This window comes from Nesoenas mayeri (assembly GCF_963082525.1).
Source record: "Nesoenas mayeri genome assembly, chromosome: 1".
Classification (NCBI taxonomy): Eukaryota; Metazoa; Chordata; class Aves; order Columbiformes; family Columbidae; genus Nesoenas; species Nesoenas mayeri.
The window spans coordinates 35,431,665-35,445,116 of NC_137541.1; the positions used below are offsets into that span (position 1 = coordinate 35,431,665).

Genomic DNA, 13,452 nt, shown 5'->3' on the forward strand with positions numbered 1-13,452 from the left:
CTGACATTCATTCTTTTTTTTTCTGGCAAGTAAAAATGAAAATCTGCCGTTAGTATCAACAAGGTATCCATGACGTGCATTAACAAGCAGTAGTTATTTGCTATGATCAAGTCACAGAAACCCAGTCTCGTTTATTTCTATGAAAAAGTGACAGATTTTGTGGATGGGGATAAGAACTAGTTGCTAAGTATTTTAGTAATGCTTTGGACACTGTTTCACATGACACTTTCATAAGCAAACCAGAGAAACAAAGTCTGTCCAAGAAGACAGGACACTAAAAGTCAGTATTAGTTGATCAGGATCAGAGTGTGCAGATTGGGATTCTACGTGTAGTGTCTCTGCATACAATGTAAGGATAAGAGAGTGTGCTTAGTAAATCAGTAGCAAATCAACAGATACATTACAACTATGCTAGAAAATAGGATTATAACTCAACATCTCAACTGGTGGAGCGGTCTCTCAAAAACCAGGATGCAATTCATCAAGATGACTGTAAGGTGCTGCTGTTCAGCAGCAGTCAGCTTTTTCCATTTAATTTTGCCAGCTTTCTTGTATAGGAGACTTGAATTTCAAAACAGTTTTGGTGTTTTTCCTTAGAAAATCGCTCCAGTGTAAAGATGGCTGTCAGTGCAAACAGCTGTCATTAACACCATCAACAACTAGATCTGAGAACGTTTTGCAACAGTTTCTAATAATAGAAGTACAAAAACAGTCTTAACATCTTTTAAGTAAGTAAAAACTAAAATTTTATACCGACTTTCTGAACTGTTACATTTCTGTACATAATCCATAATTTTATATTATAATTTTTATATTATAACATTTAATCTGTACAACAATTGTGTAGTTGTCTTTAAAGCATCCAGTCAGAACTTTATTTAAATAAATCTTCATTTTTTGGTCCTGTATCAAACACCTGATCTCTACTCACACGGTTTTAAAACATTTCAACTAACAATGTATGTTATGTCTGAATGAATGACGGTGTATATTAAAAATAAGATGGAATTCTTGCAATAAAAACGGTACTGAGTGGTATTACCAACAGAATAGGGTCTTTGTGTTGCATTGTAGAATGCATCAAATATAATAGAAAAACAACAATGCATTAGTTATCATCCACTTTTCTGATTCAGAATGTCATAGTCCTTGTGTCCTATCAGACAGTAACATGCTAAAAACTGATTGTTCTGTTTCGGAGGTCCTTATTTAGCATTTATGTCTTGATTATGAAACAGATTGGATAAAAAGGGTAAAATACCTGTGTGATTACTACGCAAACTGCAGCATTTCATTACCAAGAGATGAGAGTGTTCATTGCTCACATTTCCTTTATTATCTACATTTAGAGGAGTTCTCAGATAAGCTTATTTTAAAAATCAGTATGATGTGCTTTTCTCTTCATGTTAACATGTTTATTCCCACCAGTGGTCCAGATACCTACCTTAAGAACTTCTAAAGGAATCTCATTTGTCAGCACCATAATCCTCTTTTCCCCTGAAGCATGTTCCTTACAAAAAGCACATGTTGAATACAGCGACCAGCTTTTTCTTCAATCGAAAATACTGCAATATTGAAACATACTCCAAGGCCTCAGCCCATGCTGCCTGTCAGTTTAATGTCATTTAGGGGTTTTTGGTCTGTTTTGGTTTTAGAATGAACTGCCAATAGATAAATAAGAAAGAAAATCCCTGGTAAGTCAGATATCTGTTGGGCATCTTCACAGTTTTGTTACTGGAACCATATCTGCCGTAGACTTGGCATGAATCTCCATAACCAGTGATATTTCCAAAGTTGACAGCTTCAAGACTTGCAGAGGCTGGTGAAGATGAGAGACTGTTGGAAACTTGATGTCACCTGCTCTGTTGTTATTAATGTTAACTATTTCTTACTTGGAACTATTAAAGTTGCCAAGGAACTGCTTGTGTTTCTGCCTATCTTGACAGAGGACTTGCACTTCTTTCTCCCATCACATCACAGACTAATGCCTGGCATGAGGGGAAGGATGGATGGAGAGGCTCCATAGAAAAATGGCAACCAGAACTGGATTGCCAACCAACAGAGGACCTTCAAAAGGCACAGAGAGCAGTCTGGTTTTGATCAGCCTCTCTCATGAGAAAACATGGAGGAGGATAGAAGTATTATGTGTGTAGTGCTGCTGGCACGTACATTACAAAGAAGTGGTTTCTGCAGTACCTCACAACTGTTACTTGCACATCTACTTAGTGAATGTCTGTTCTTGCCTCAGGGCTTGGCATTGTAGCATAATATGGTACTACCTTACCGCTAAAATGAGCCACAAAGTCTGCACGTAGCGCTGCCCTAGAATAAATGAGGAAAGATAAACATTTATTGTAGAAAACACTTTTTAGAATTAAATATTTTCTCTTAAAATATGAAATCTTAAGCAGTTACATGTTGCCAAAGTCTTGAAGTGAATGCACTGAACTGATGGAGTAGCACAAAACCGTTCCTCTTTGAAGAGTAAGAATCAGGAAGCCAGTTTTTGAAGTGCTAAACCACTGTCTGATAGCAGGAGCTGCTGCTTGCAGTTCAGTTTCACTTTAACCAACGCAATTCGAACAACTAGTTCAAACTCTGAAACAGATTAGGAATTGAAAATCTTGTTTTTCCCCTTCCATGTATAGGATAGAGCTGTGAAGGTAAAATGTACTGGGTCTAAAAGCTGAGGGCAGTGTCCACCAGAAATAACCAGTTTTACCCAGTTTGTTAACAACATGCATTTCATTAATGTATCCAATACATTTAAAACAGATCAATCTAAAGTAATTTGAATTTGGGGGGAAGTGGTGGGGTTTTTTTTGTTTTTAGAAGTCCTTTGCAGGGCTGACTCTGAGGTTTGGCTGTTTGGTTTGGGTTTTTTTTCTTCCCTTGAAATCATATTCAAGTATTTATTTGTTGTATCCTGTATCTGCAAGGGTAATATTCCTTGGAGTCATAGCATTAGTCTAAATGCTCAAATGAAAACTTAAGAGCTCAACAGTTCCTGTTATCATTGAAAATACAGCCCTTTTGGAACCTTAAACTCTCCTTGCTACTGATCTGTCTTGGTTTTCCACAGGTTCCCCAATTTGTATGAGCACATGACATTATTGTCTTCATGAACTCAGTAAACTGAACTAAAGATTTCTAGTCTTCCTACACTTTTTTACATGCCTTATCAGAGAATTTTTCTGGTTTCTTTGGGGTTTTTGTTTGTTTTATATATATATATGTAACATTTAACTGCTGCTTTCTACACAATTGTTTCAGGTCAGCAATGTTACAGTTGCTTCTGATACCTGTAATTTGCTGCCTGAATGCGTATTTTCAGCATTGGAATTCCTCACTCCTCAGACAAAAGAGAAAATAAGATTATAAGCGTGGCTTCTTTGAAAGTCTTTGAACATTCTCATTCTCCATACAGAAGACTTAAGACACCAATCCTCTAAATCTTTCTGAGCTTTGCATTCCAGGGTGTGGGACAGAAGGAGGGAAGCATCAAGGTGGGCGGCTCTAACAAACATTAAGTACCTGCATCATTCTGCAGCTTTGAACTTTTTGTTGCTTTTTCATTACTTTCCAGTACATACTTCAGTAACTTCTTGGACTTCTAGGTTTTAGATATATGCAAATCCAAAAAGAAAATATCAGTGTAGTTGTTCTGATTAGCCATATAACAAATTTGTGATGTATGCTGAATATCTGCCATGAGCTTTTAGTGATATACGATAAGGATTCAAGAATAACAATTCCTGTCTATATGTGACAGACTACAAGTATTTCAATTAATAAACTCGCCAAACTTCCAAGAGGGATCAGTGTTCTACTGTTGTTTTTCTGCCCCTTCTTATAAATAAATTAATCCCAGTGATGTGGTTTAAATTTACATTTTGTTTTCACCCAGAAGTGCTGATTTTCCTCGTATAGAAACTGAAAGTTCTTTGTCCAAGAAACTTTCTAAATGTATTCATGATGTTAAGATGGATTTCAGTCTGCTAATGAATGAATATAAAAGAGACCTTAATTCATAAAAACAAGTCATGGAGACATGAAATATGTGTAAAAGTTGCTTTACATTATATAGTTGAAACAGTCTTAGAACAGGAGGGTGCACAGTTTAAAAAGAAAAAAGAAAAAAAAGGGCAAAAGCGAAAATAAACTTAGAAAAACATAATTATTCTAAGTATGGAGAATTTCTTCCACTATTAGTACTTCATGTAATATAAGCTTAGATTAAATATATTTGATTTTTAATAGGGAAATGGTGTGAAATTATTTTTTGGTTTGTCCACTTTTTAAATAAACACTTAAACTTTCCCAATTTTAGACTGTGTTTCTTTTTCAGAACTGGGTTTTCATGAATACACAAACTTAACTGAGTAGGAGCAGAGCATACAATTCCTTGGTGCATTGATGTCTCCGTCATGCTTTGCCTCTCCTGAGTTGACCTCAAATAGCAGAACAATGAAGTCTGACTGTCCCTGTGAGAAACAGCATCACGGGCTCTATGGAGGAAAACAGGAATTGGGAGAAAGTGGTCTGGAGGAGATCAACCAGCCCCTTCCAGAACCAGAAGCAAAGGACTCTGAGTTACTGTATGCTTCCATTTTCTCAGCTGTATAACGTTCTTTAACTTTTCCAGTCAGTATCAAAAACATATGTACTTTGTAAGCATACAGAAACTCTTGGCATGTTTTTCCCCAACAAAATGTCATTGGCTTAAATATCTTGTAAACAAGCAATCAGTGATTTAATTGAATGTGATGCCCAACATAGGTAGCAACTTTTAAACAGGGAACTACAAGATTATAACAAAGTATTTTGTCTTTGTCTCTTTTTTTTTTTTCTTTCCCCTTAAAGTGGCAATATTTTGGCTGCTTTTTAGTGTGACTTTCTCAACTGCAAATTCTTCCCAAGTTGTCACTAAATACATTGCATTTTATTCTCAAGACATGTTGTAGATGGTTTTGCACTGGAAACTCCAAGACTATTGTGTTTCATTTGAGGTCTGGCTGCAAGCTGGATTATTTCCATATTCTGCATCGCTGGTGTTAATACAGTCTTTATAAACTCAATGGTACTTCTTTTTCTAACTCTTGCAGTCTGATTCTTCCTGTATATTGGTAGCTGGTTTTCTTCCACAGATTTGTTCATAAAGTGCGTTGGCAGTGAATGCAAAACCATACTTGCTAAAAATGTCGAGTGTTTGTAACTTTTGTTAATTTTTAATGTTGTTCAGTCTGTTTCTTTGAGGTCAGTTCTGGCACGGAGTAATCGTTCTGGGGTATATTTCCAGTGAGAAATAAAAGTTTACAGGTTTTCTACTTGTATTAGGAAGGAGAAAATAAAAGGAAAAAAAAAAAAAAACAGCGCAAAGCAGATTCACTTTAAAACTTAAACGCCACGGCCCCTGAACGCCCGGTGTGGTTTGCACGGGGCAGCCAGCGGCCCGTTCCTCGCCCGGCACCCCGTGCGGAGCCGCCCCAGCTCCGCCGCCCGGCCCTGCCCGGCTCCGGGGCCCAGCTCGCTCGGCCGCCCCCGCGGGGCACGCACGCAAGAGCCGCTGCGAGCTCCATCTTTACTTCTGTGACTAAAACCCATCTAACAGAAAGCGTCATGAGGTGCCGGCGCCGCACGGCGGAGCCTCCCCTGCCCCTGCCCCGGCGGCCCCCCCGTCACAGCCCGGCCGGGGTGCCCATCCCGCCCCTGGCGCCGCGCTCCCCTCAGAAGCGTTTCACGGGGCGCCTGCTCCCCCTCGCCCCGCCTCCCGTGGGCCCCGCCGCGGCCGCAGCGTTTCCCGCGGCTGTCGCGCAGTCCCGGATCGAGAGCGGGAGATTCTCCCCTTCCCGGCATTCCCCGCCGGAGCGTAACTCCCCCTGCGCAGCCCGGCGGGAAGCGCGGCGGCGGAGTGGCGCAGCGCCCGTCTGTGAATAGCGGCCTCCTGTCCCCCGCGCCATCTTGAGCACTCGCTGGGGGCCGCGTTCCCCCTCCCTCTTCAAGATGGCGCCCGCCGGGTGAGTGACATATCCAGTCACGTGGGCAGCGGATGAGCCCCTCTCTCCCCCCGCCTTAAATGATCTCTATGGTTCAGCCGGACACACAGGCGGCGGCGGCGAAGGACGGAGCCGCGGCGGGAGCGGGGCTGCGCCGCCCGCCCGGCGCCTCCTTTGTCTGCGGCCTCGGCAAGGCGAGCGCTTCCCCCTTCCCTGACCCTCCGGGCTGCGCCCCGACGCCCTCGCCTGAGGGCTCGGCTTCCTCCACCTCGCCGGGAAGGGCGGCGGGGGCTCCCCGCTGGGGCGGCCGGGGCGGGGGGTCCTCTCCCGGCCCCTTCGCCCCGGGAGGCGACGGCACGGCGAGACCTCGGGCGAGCGGGGCTGTCGCCTCTGCGGAGAGCGGACCGGACCGGACCGGCCTGCGGGGGCCCGGCGGGCGGGCAGGACGGGCTGCCGGCGGCGGCTGCATCCCTCCCTCCGCTCCCCGCCCCGCACCCCTTTCGCCGTGTGCTGCCCGAGGCCGGCGGGGCGGCCGTGCCGCAGGGGGGGCGGCGCGGGCAGGTCCGTGTGCCGCCGCGGTTCTTGCGGAGGGTGGGCGAGGAGGGCGGCTGGGGGGGCTGGGGTGTATGTGTGTGTTTAGGGGGGGTATGTCTGTCTGCTGTGTCTTCCCCCACCCCAACCCCCCGTTTCTCTCCTTTCTTCCCGCCCTCCCCCCTTCCCCTCCCCGCCCCATCTGTTACAGGCTTGCGGAACCGTGGCTGTTTGAAATTAAACGTGATCTGTACTGTACCAGCTGGGGTCTGTAATGTATCTGATAAATGAAGCTCTTCCCGTCGGTTTCAGGTCATGCAAGGAAAAGGGCAAAGCTGGGAAGGGAGCTGGGCGGGGTTTCCCTCCGCTTTTCGCAGCCAGGCGAGAGGAGTCTGGTTGATGTCTGCAGCAGATAAAGGAGACAAGAGGATCATCAAAAGACCCCAGAGCCCTTTTATCTTTCTGCCGGTTTTCCCTCTAATTTCGTTTGTCCTTGCCGCGCTGTCTGTCTGCTCGTCCCCCCCTGCAGAAGGGGCCGGGTGCACCAGGGCCCTGGCTGAGGTAGTAGTTTGTGCTGTTGGTCGGGTTGTGACATTGCCCGCTGTGGAGATAACTGCGCAAGCTACTGCCTTGCTAGTGCTGGTGATGATCAGCTGCAGATGAAGACAATGACAATGGGAATCCCCTTTGTTTTCCCGGGATTGCACGCTGCTGAGGTGGCAACAATTCCTTCTCCTCCAATTTCTGCAGAAGGAGTCCAGCCTTGGCCGCTGAGGTGTCTGGGCTCCGACCCTGTCCGTAGGATGCTGCTGCTTTTGCTGAGCTGGATGAAAAACTGGTAGTTTCACGGTGCTTGGAGGGCACCTGAATTTGGGCTGAAGAGCAAGTGTCTGCATTTCTTCTCGTGCTTAGACTTTATTATTCACATGGCACCCTTGAAAGAGGTGGATTTTCTGTTTTGTGAAGAGAGAGATCAATGACCAACTTGTGTTTTCTGTGTTCTGCATATGCAAAACTTGTATGTGTGAAATTAAGTGCTCTTGTTTGAATGGTAAAAAAATCCTAAATATTTATCTAACAAAAGCGAAAATATATAATTACCACTTTCCTTACATTGATAAGATAGTCTTTTTACAGTGTAGTTGACTAATTGTACTGATTGGAGCCAAGGTAAACTTCTGAGATATTTCTCCTGTATATTTTGACTTATTGTGAAAAGCAAACCCATGAATCTGCCACTGTGAATTAATTAGAATTGCTGGTATATTTGTAGTGGTGGCTAAGGGTATCTTTTTGCTATGAATCTTAGTGTGTTGATCACTTATTACAACGGCTTGAACTTGGAATATATTAAAATATTTACAACAAATGTGCATAACTGTCTCTTATGTTTTTAAAAAGGAGAGTTAATTTTTAGGCTTTTTAAGACCTGACAATGAACAGATTATGGTTAATCTTTTGAGTTTGTAGTGAAAGTTAAAGCCCTAGCTAAACACTTGAAAATAAGTTGATGCTTTAGTATTGCTTCTAATTCACAAATCTAATATATTTATAATAATGGGAAGAGTTGGGCAAACTTACAGATATTTAACTTTGCCTCTTTATTTGAATTGTTTGAACTCAGTGTGTTTATAAGACATGCAAAGGTTGTTCTTGTACCTCTACTGAATGTAAAGTGTCTTGCAGAACATATGGAACATTGTACTTGCAGGCAAGTTTAATCTGATGATACTGCATTTCTACGCTGTGCAATGCATTATTCTGGTAATTCAACCTCTATCATAAACTAAACTTGTTAAAAGATAGATGTTCTCATGCTCACTAATAAACTAACACATTGAGTGTCCTTAATAGTCAGTTTTCTTTTAAGTAAAATAGCTGTCATAGTTATTGACTCTACACAAATTTAAAACATAACCTGGCTTTTTTTCCCCCCCACCTTAATTGGAAGGGGCAAAAAAGATACTACAGCTGCCTGCTTTTTACATCCTAACAAACAGCACATCTCAAACGGAGCCCCTTGAGGTTTGATCTAGAAGTTAGGGTGACATTTTCACTGTCTACCTTTAGGCATCTGTTTTAGCTGGCTAATCCACTATTTGTCCTCTCTTCAGTGGAGGAGGCAAAGATAGATTCCTGATGTAAATCGCACTTTCAAGTGCCTTAGCATTATTTGGTCTGAATTACCCTTTCAAGGAGCTTGTCTCTGTTGATTGTAAGGGAGGTGAAGGAGATCCAGCTAAGCTAAGTGCTCATGGGTGGGTGGTGTGAAATTGTCCTCTCTGTTGCTTTTCCTTCTTAAGCTCAGGGAACTTTGGTAGAACTACAACTTGGCTCCTTTTGTAGGGAGATGTGTTCAAGTAGATGTAACTTTAAGCACTTAGTTATCTGCTGTGTGAAATATCCCCCTTAAGCTTCACTTGCCACCCGAGCAGTCAGTTCTTTGTGCTCAGGGTGATGACTTCAGAGTTCAGGAGTAGGTTAAGAGGCTGTACTAAAATAAAATAGTGCTCCTGAAATAATGCAGGTAGTGGGACTGCTGATGAGATGTTGTGTAATGCATGAGGTGGTTTGTTCTCGTGTCCACATGGGTTGTGGTTACGTGTTGCTTGGTAGTTCTTAGCTGCATACATGTGAATTATTTCCTTGAAGAGTTGCATCCAAGATGCTTAGCTTTGCTTTAGGGTTATCCATACATTTCTTGGTTCAGAACACTTCTCAGTCTTGCATTCAGGGTATAGAAATTAGTCCAGACAAGTTCCATCCTTAGCATTGTCCTAGTCTCAGTCTTTACTGCTTAACTGTCCGACATACACAGGCTGTGACATCGTGCTTTGAGGCAAAAAGATTAATCTTCAGTGGAATGGAGAGCCTTATCTCGGTGATATTGTAAAAGTTGAGGCTGGCATTTCTGAAAATACTGTGAAAACCTAAAATTGAAAGAGCAGCTCGTATCTTGAAAATTCAGTGATGCTTTACTGTGATTTGATGAATTAGTTTAGAAAGAAAAATTGCATCATGCCAATTAAAAAAGCCGTACTGCAGGCATGTTACTGTCTATGGCATTGTTTCTTGCTGATTTTTTTTTCCCTTCATTCTTCAGAGGTTTCACTCAGTCAAACTTCTTGTGTTAATTTGTTTTAGAAACATTAAAATAGGCACATAGCTGAGTTGATGGAATTTCTGTGCGAAGTTATTTAGTTTATAGTATCCCTATTGTGTATTGTTTGCTGTGCTGGGTGAGAAAATACTGCAAGAAATGTTCCTCTGTAGCTTTTCTGAGCACTTCTTTTGACTCGTGGAATAATAAAAATGCATTGAGATTCACAGCATAGTCGATTAAGCTTTAGATGCTCTTATTCCCTGGTTTGATGTCTTTTTGTGCTATTGTCTTACCTATTTTGTGAAGAACAGTCACCAGCTGCTCACCCCTCCAGCTACTGTCTGTCAATGCTGCTTCTAAAGATACTGGCACACATCAACCTAAAATCTTAGATTCAAAATAGTTGCTTCCCTGCAGGGTGCAGTTGCCCTCCCTGTCACCAAGGAGAGTTCTGTGTTCCCAGGCCAGCAAAACCAATGTTTGAGAACTTCTCTTCACGAGACGCTGGCTTGGTTCTTCTGCTTTAATAGATCCTGGCCCGTGCGCCTGATGAGAGAGACCTCGCGCTAACACTGGGAAGCAGCTTAAGACAGTAAGAGGAAATGCCGGTTTCTAGAGAGTCATGTCTATAAATACACAAGCACTTACTTAAAATATATCAATGCATTTAACAAGTTATACGTGCGGTTTCCCATTGGAGCTTTCTTTGCTCGGTAAGAGTGAGTATTACATTAACATAAGGAAATGCTTACACTAGTAATTATAAACAAAAGCAGGCCACATTCTTTAAATAAGTTTACTTGCATCTTCCGCTGTCCTGTGCTTGAGTGTTACACAATTAAATGATAGAAATCAGTTTGCGAACATTACTTCTGGAGAAGGTTTTACATATATATATTTTGTGGTATATGCCTTATTCTTTCTGTAGCAGATATAGAAATGTCATTCAAAACTAAAGTGTGAAATTTGGGAAACTCTTAGATATCTAGACTTCTAATGTATATTTGTATCGTAATTTATACAAATTTTTAAATTCATTATTGAGAAGGTTCACAACCTTTTTGGCTGAGCTAAGCAAATTTTTACCTGAGAGTCTTTTAGCCCCTCAGCTGCTTTCCAAACTTCTGTCAAAAAAGACCATGTGTCTTGCCACTGAAAGTGTTAAAGGTGAGGAAAGACAGAAAAAGTTACCTTTACTGTGGGTTTAGTGGAATTGCTGAAACAAAAGGCTTATATTTAGTGGGAAGGGGCTGGAGCGTGCCCTCAGGTGTGTCACCATGAAAGCTGCTGCCTTTAGCTGGGACTGAACTTCTGTTACTTCCCCTCACCTGCAGAAGGGCTGCCCTTATCTGGCCTTCCAATTTCCTATCCCAGCTTTGCTTACTTCTGCTGTCTTTCTGTTTTCTTTGTACCTGAAGTTGTCTCTCTTGCCCTGTTAGTTTGTGCACCCTGATTCCATCTGCAACCCAGGCAAAGCTGCCAGTGTCTTTGCATTTAATAACTTTCGAAGTTTACCTGCTTCTTTTAGGCTTTTGGTGAAAGTTGCAAAAATCTGTCTTTGTGCAACAGATTAACAGCATCCAGGACTTAGTGATGCCAGTGTGTTAGTACACAAATGGAAGAAAATCCATTCTTGTACCATCATCTATGATACCTGGTTGTCTAATCCCTTCAAAATCCCTGATTACCCTATTCCTTCTTTCTACTCCCTTCACAGTAACTTTTGCAGCAAAGAACTGTCTTCAGCCGCTGGAAAGAAGGTTAAGTTTAAAAATAAAATAATGTTCTTCTAATTTACATGAAAATGTGTTTAAACATCTCATTGCTAAAGTGGTGTGATATTTCCCACTTTCCCCTTTCACCTGGAGGCACTCAGCGTATGCCTCATTCCATTCTGAAGGATGCATTTTCTGCCCTCCGTTTCATCCTTTGCAAGAAGCAAGGATTTTGCCTTGCATGACTTAAGTCTTAGCCAACAAAGAAATATCAGATGGAGGAACTTGTGTGAAAGTGGTGGCATCGAGTGAGGAGAGTTCATACATATCCCGCCTTCCATGTGAAGGTTTGTGTGTGTATTGGAGGAGAAGAGGGGGTAGTTTGGCTGTTGGTTAACTTTTTAAGTACCACATTAGGAGGAACTGTTCAAGAGATAGCCTGGTGACCTAGTATGAGCTGTGGCACATGTTCCTGGAGGGATATGTTACTTTACCAAGACTTTTGACCAGAAAAGCAAAAGAATCCACCTGCAAAGAAAAATAGTGGGTGTGGAAGCAAAGTAAAAAGCATGGTGACAGACTTCCAGCTGCTTTAAAATCTACTTCCTTTTTGTCTTTTTTTTTCTTAAGCTGGTAAAATCAGTGTGGTTTGCGTGTGTGGTTTTAGCTGAGGTGTTGTGTTTCAGGCTGAAGCTTAGCTTTCAGTTTAAAACAGATCTTGTTTGCTCCCAAAGTTTCTACACCATGCTCTTAAAGGAGAAGTTGGTCCAGTTGAGGACTTTACAAAAAAAGCTTTGGTTATTATAGCGAATTACATTTCAGTATTTGTAGTATGAAGTGGTGAAAGCTGTATCACTTGTCCAATAAAATGATACTTGAGATGAAATGTATTTTTGCAGAGTACCATGGGATTCATCGTGTGTGCAGCTGCTATAGACGTGTTCACCTCTCATGGGGTGGCAAGTGTGGCCATATGCCTAACAGAAGTGACACAGAGGGGCCAAAAGTGAACTTGGGACATTTCTTTGAGAGCTCCTGTGATGTTTCCATTCCTGGTATTGGTGCATGGGACCTTCAGAACCTTCTGAAAAATGTATTGCTGTGACAGTGACCTATGTAATAGGCACTAATTCAGGTAAGAAAGCCACCACCTGGATCCATTTTTCCATTCCCCCTCACTATTGTGTGTTTCCTGGAATGATTTTTAAATGTGTCGTAGCTGAACCCTGAGTTATACCAGGAGGAAGGTGATGCCAAGGAGGTAGATGTTTAATGGCAGGTATTCTTGTTCTCTCTATTCCTAAACTGCTAACATGTATTAGAACCTAAAGGAGATGTAGGGCCAAAGTACTGTCCTCTCTGAAACGCTGTGTCTGTGCGATAGAGGCACAGGCTAAGTGGTGCAGTCTGAATCTTGCTTGTGAGGCCCTGGGCTTCTTCCAGATTAACAGGTCACCTCTGTACTGCAAGTCAGCAGCTGCATTTTACAGTATGAAACCTATTCCTAAATTTCTTGGCAATACAGGCTGCTGTAGCGAGGGGACTGTTCATCTGTTGCAATACCTGAGGGCTGCACCAGCATGTGTAACTTATGAAAGGGTCTTAGGTAAACAGCCCTTCAGCGCATCCTGCAAAGTGGTTTCATGGCTGTATTGCATGTAGTTCTTGCTGCTTGCATCTAGCAAGGACTGCTCCAAGGCCGTCTGTGTTACACAGGGTGGAACAAGGACATTTACAATGATCTGGTTGGAATTTGGATCTTAGATTTTCTAGCATCCTAGTGGTCAAAAGCTTTCCTGTCTGGAAAGCTGCCTGCACCTCCTTACAGGTCTAGGTCAAACTGCAGCTTATCCTTTATCAAAGAAATGTTTTGGCTTAGGTGAACAAAGGGGGAATTGCCAGCAGATCCAGGACAACTACACAAGTAAGCCTGTTTTCACTCATGTGGGTGAAGAGCTGTCACTTGCCCAGCTGCATCAGTACACTTCTTGTCCAGAGCGCAACTACCCTCCGTGAAGCCTCTCCGCAGCCAATGCTGGTCACCTTGTGGGCAATTACAGAATTTCAAAAAGATGGACCCAATTTGAAAGCACTTTATCTCTGCAAC

General features: G+C 42.6%; 1 long non-coding RNA gene across 1 annotated transcript; it reads left to right on the forward strand.

Annotated features, from left to right (window-relative positions):
- The first annotated feature begins 4,315 nt into the window (after nucleotides 1-4,315).
- Nucleotides 4,316-7,896, forward strand: LOC308051759. The gene is made up of 2 exons (XR_013923527.1): nucleotides 4,316-6,017; nucleotides 7,278-7,896. It is a non-coding gene; the product is annotated as an uncharacterized lncRNA (long non-coding RNA).
- Nucleotides 7,897-13,452: the final 5,556 nt, after the last annotated feature.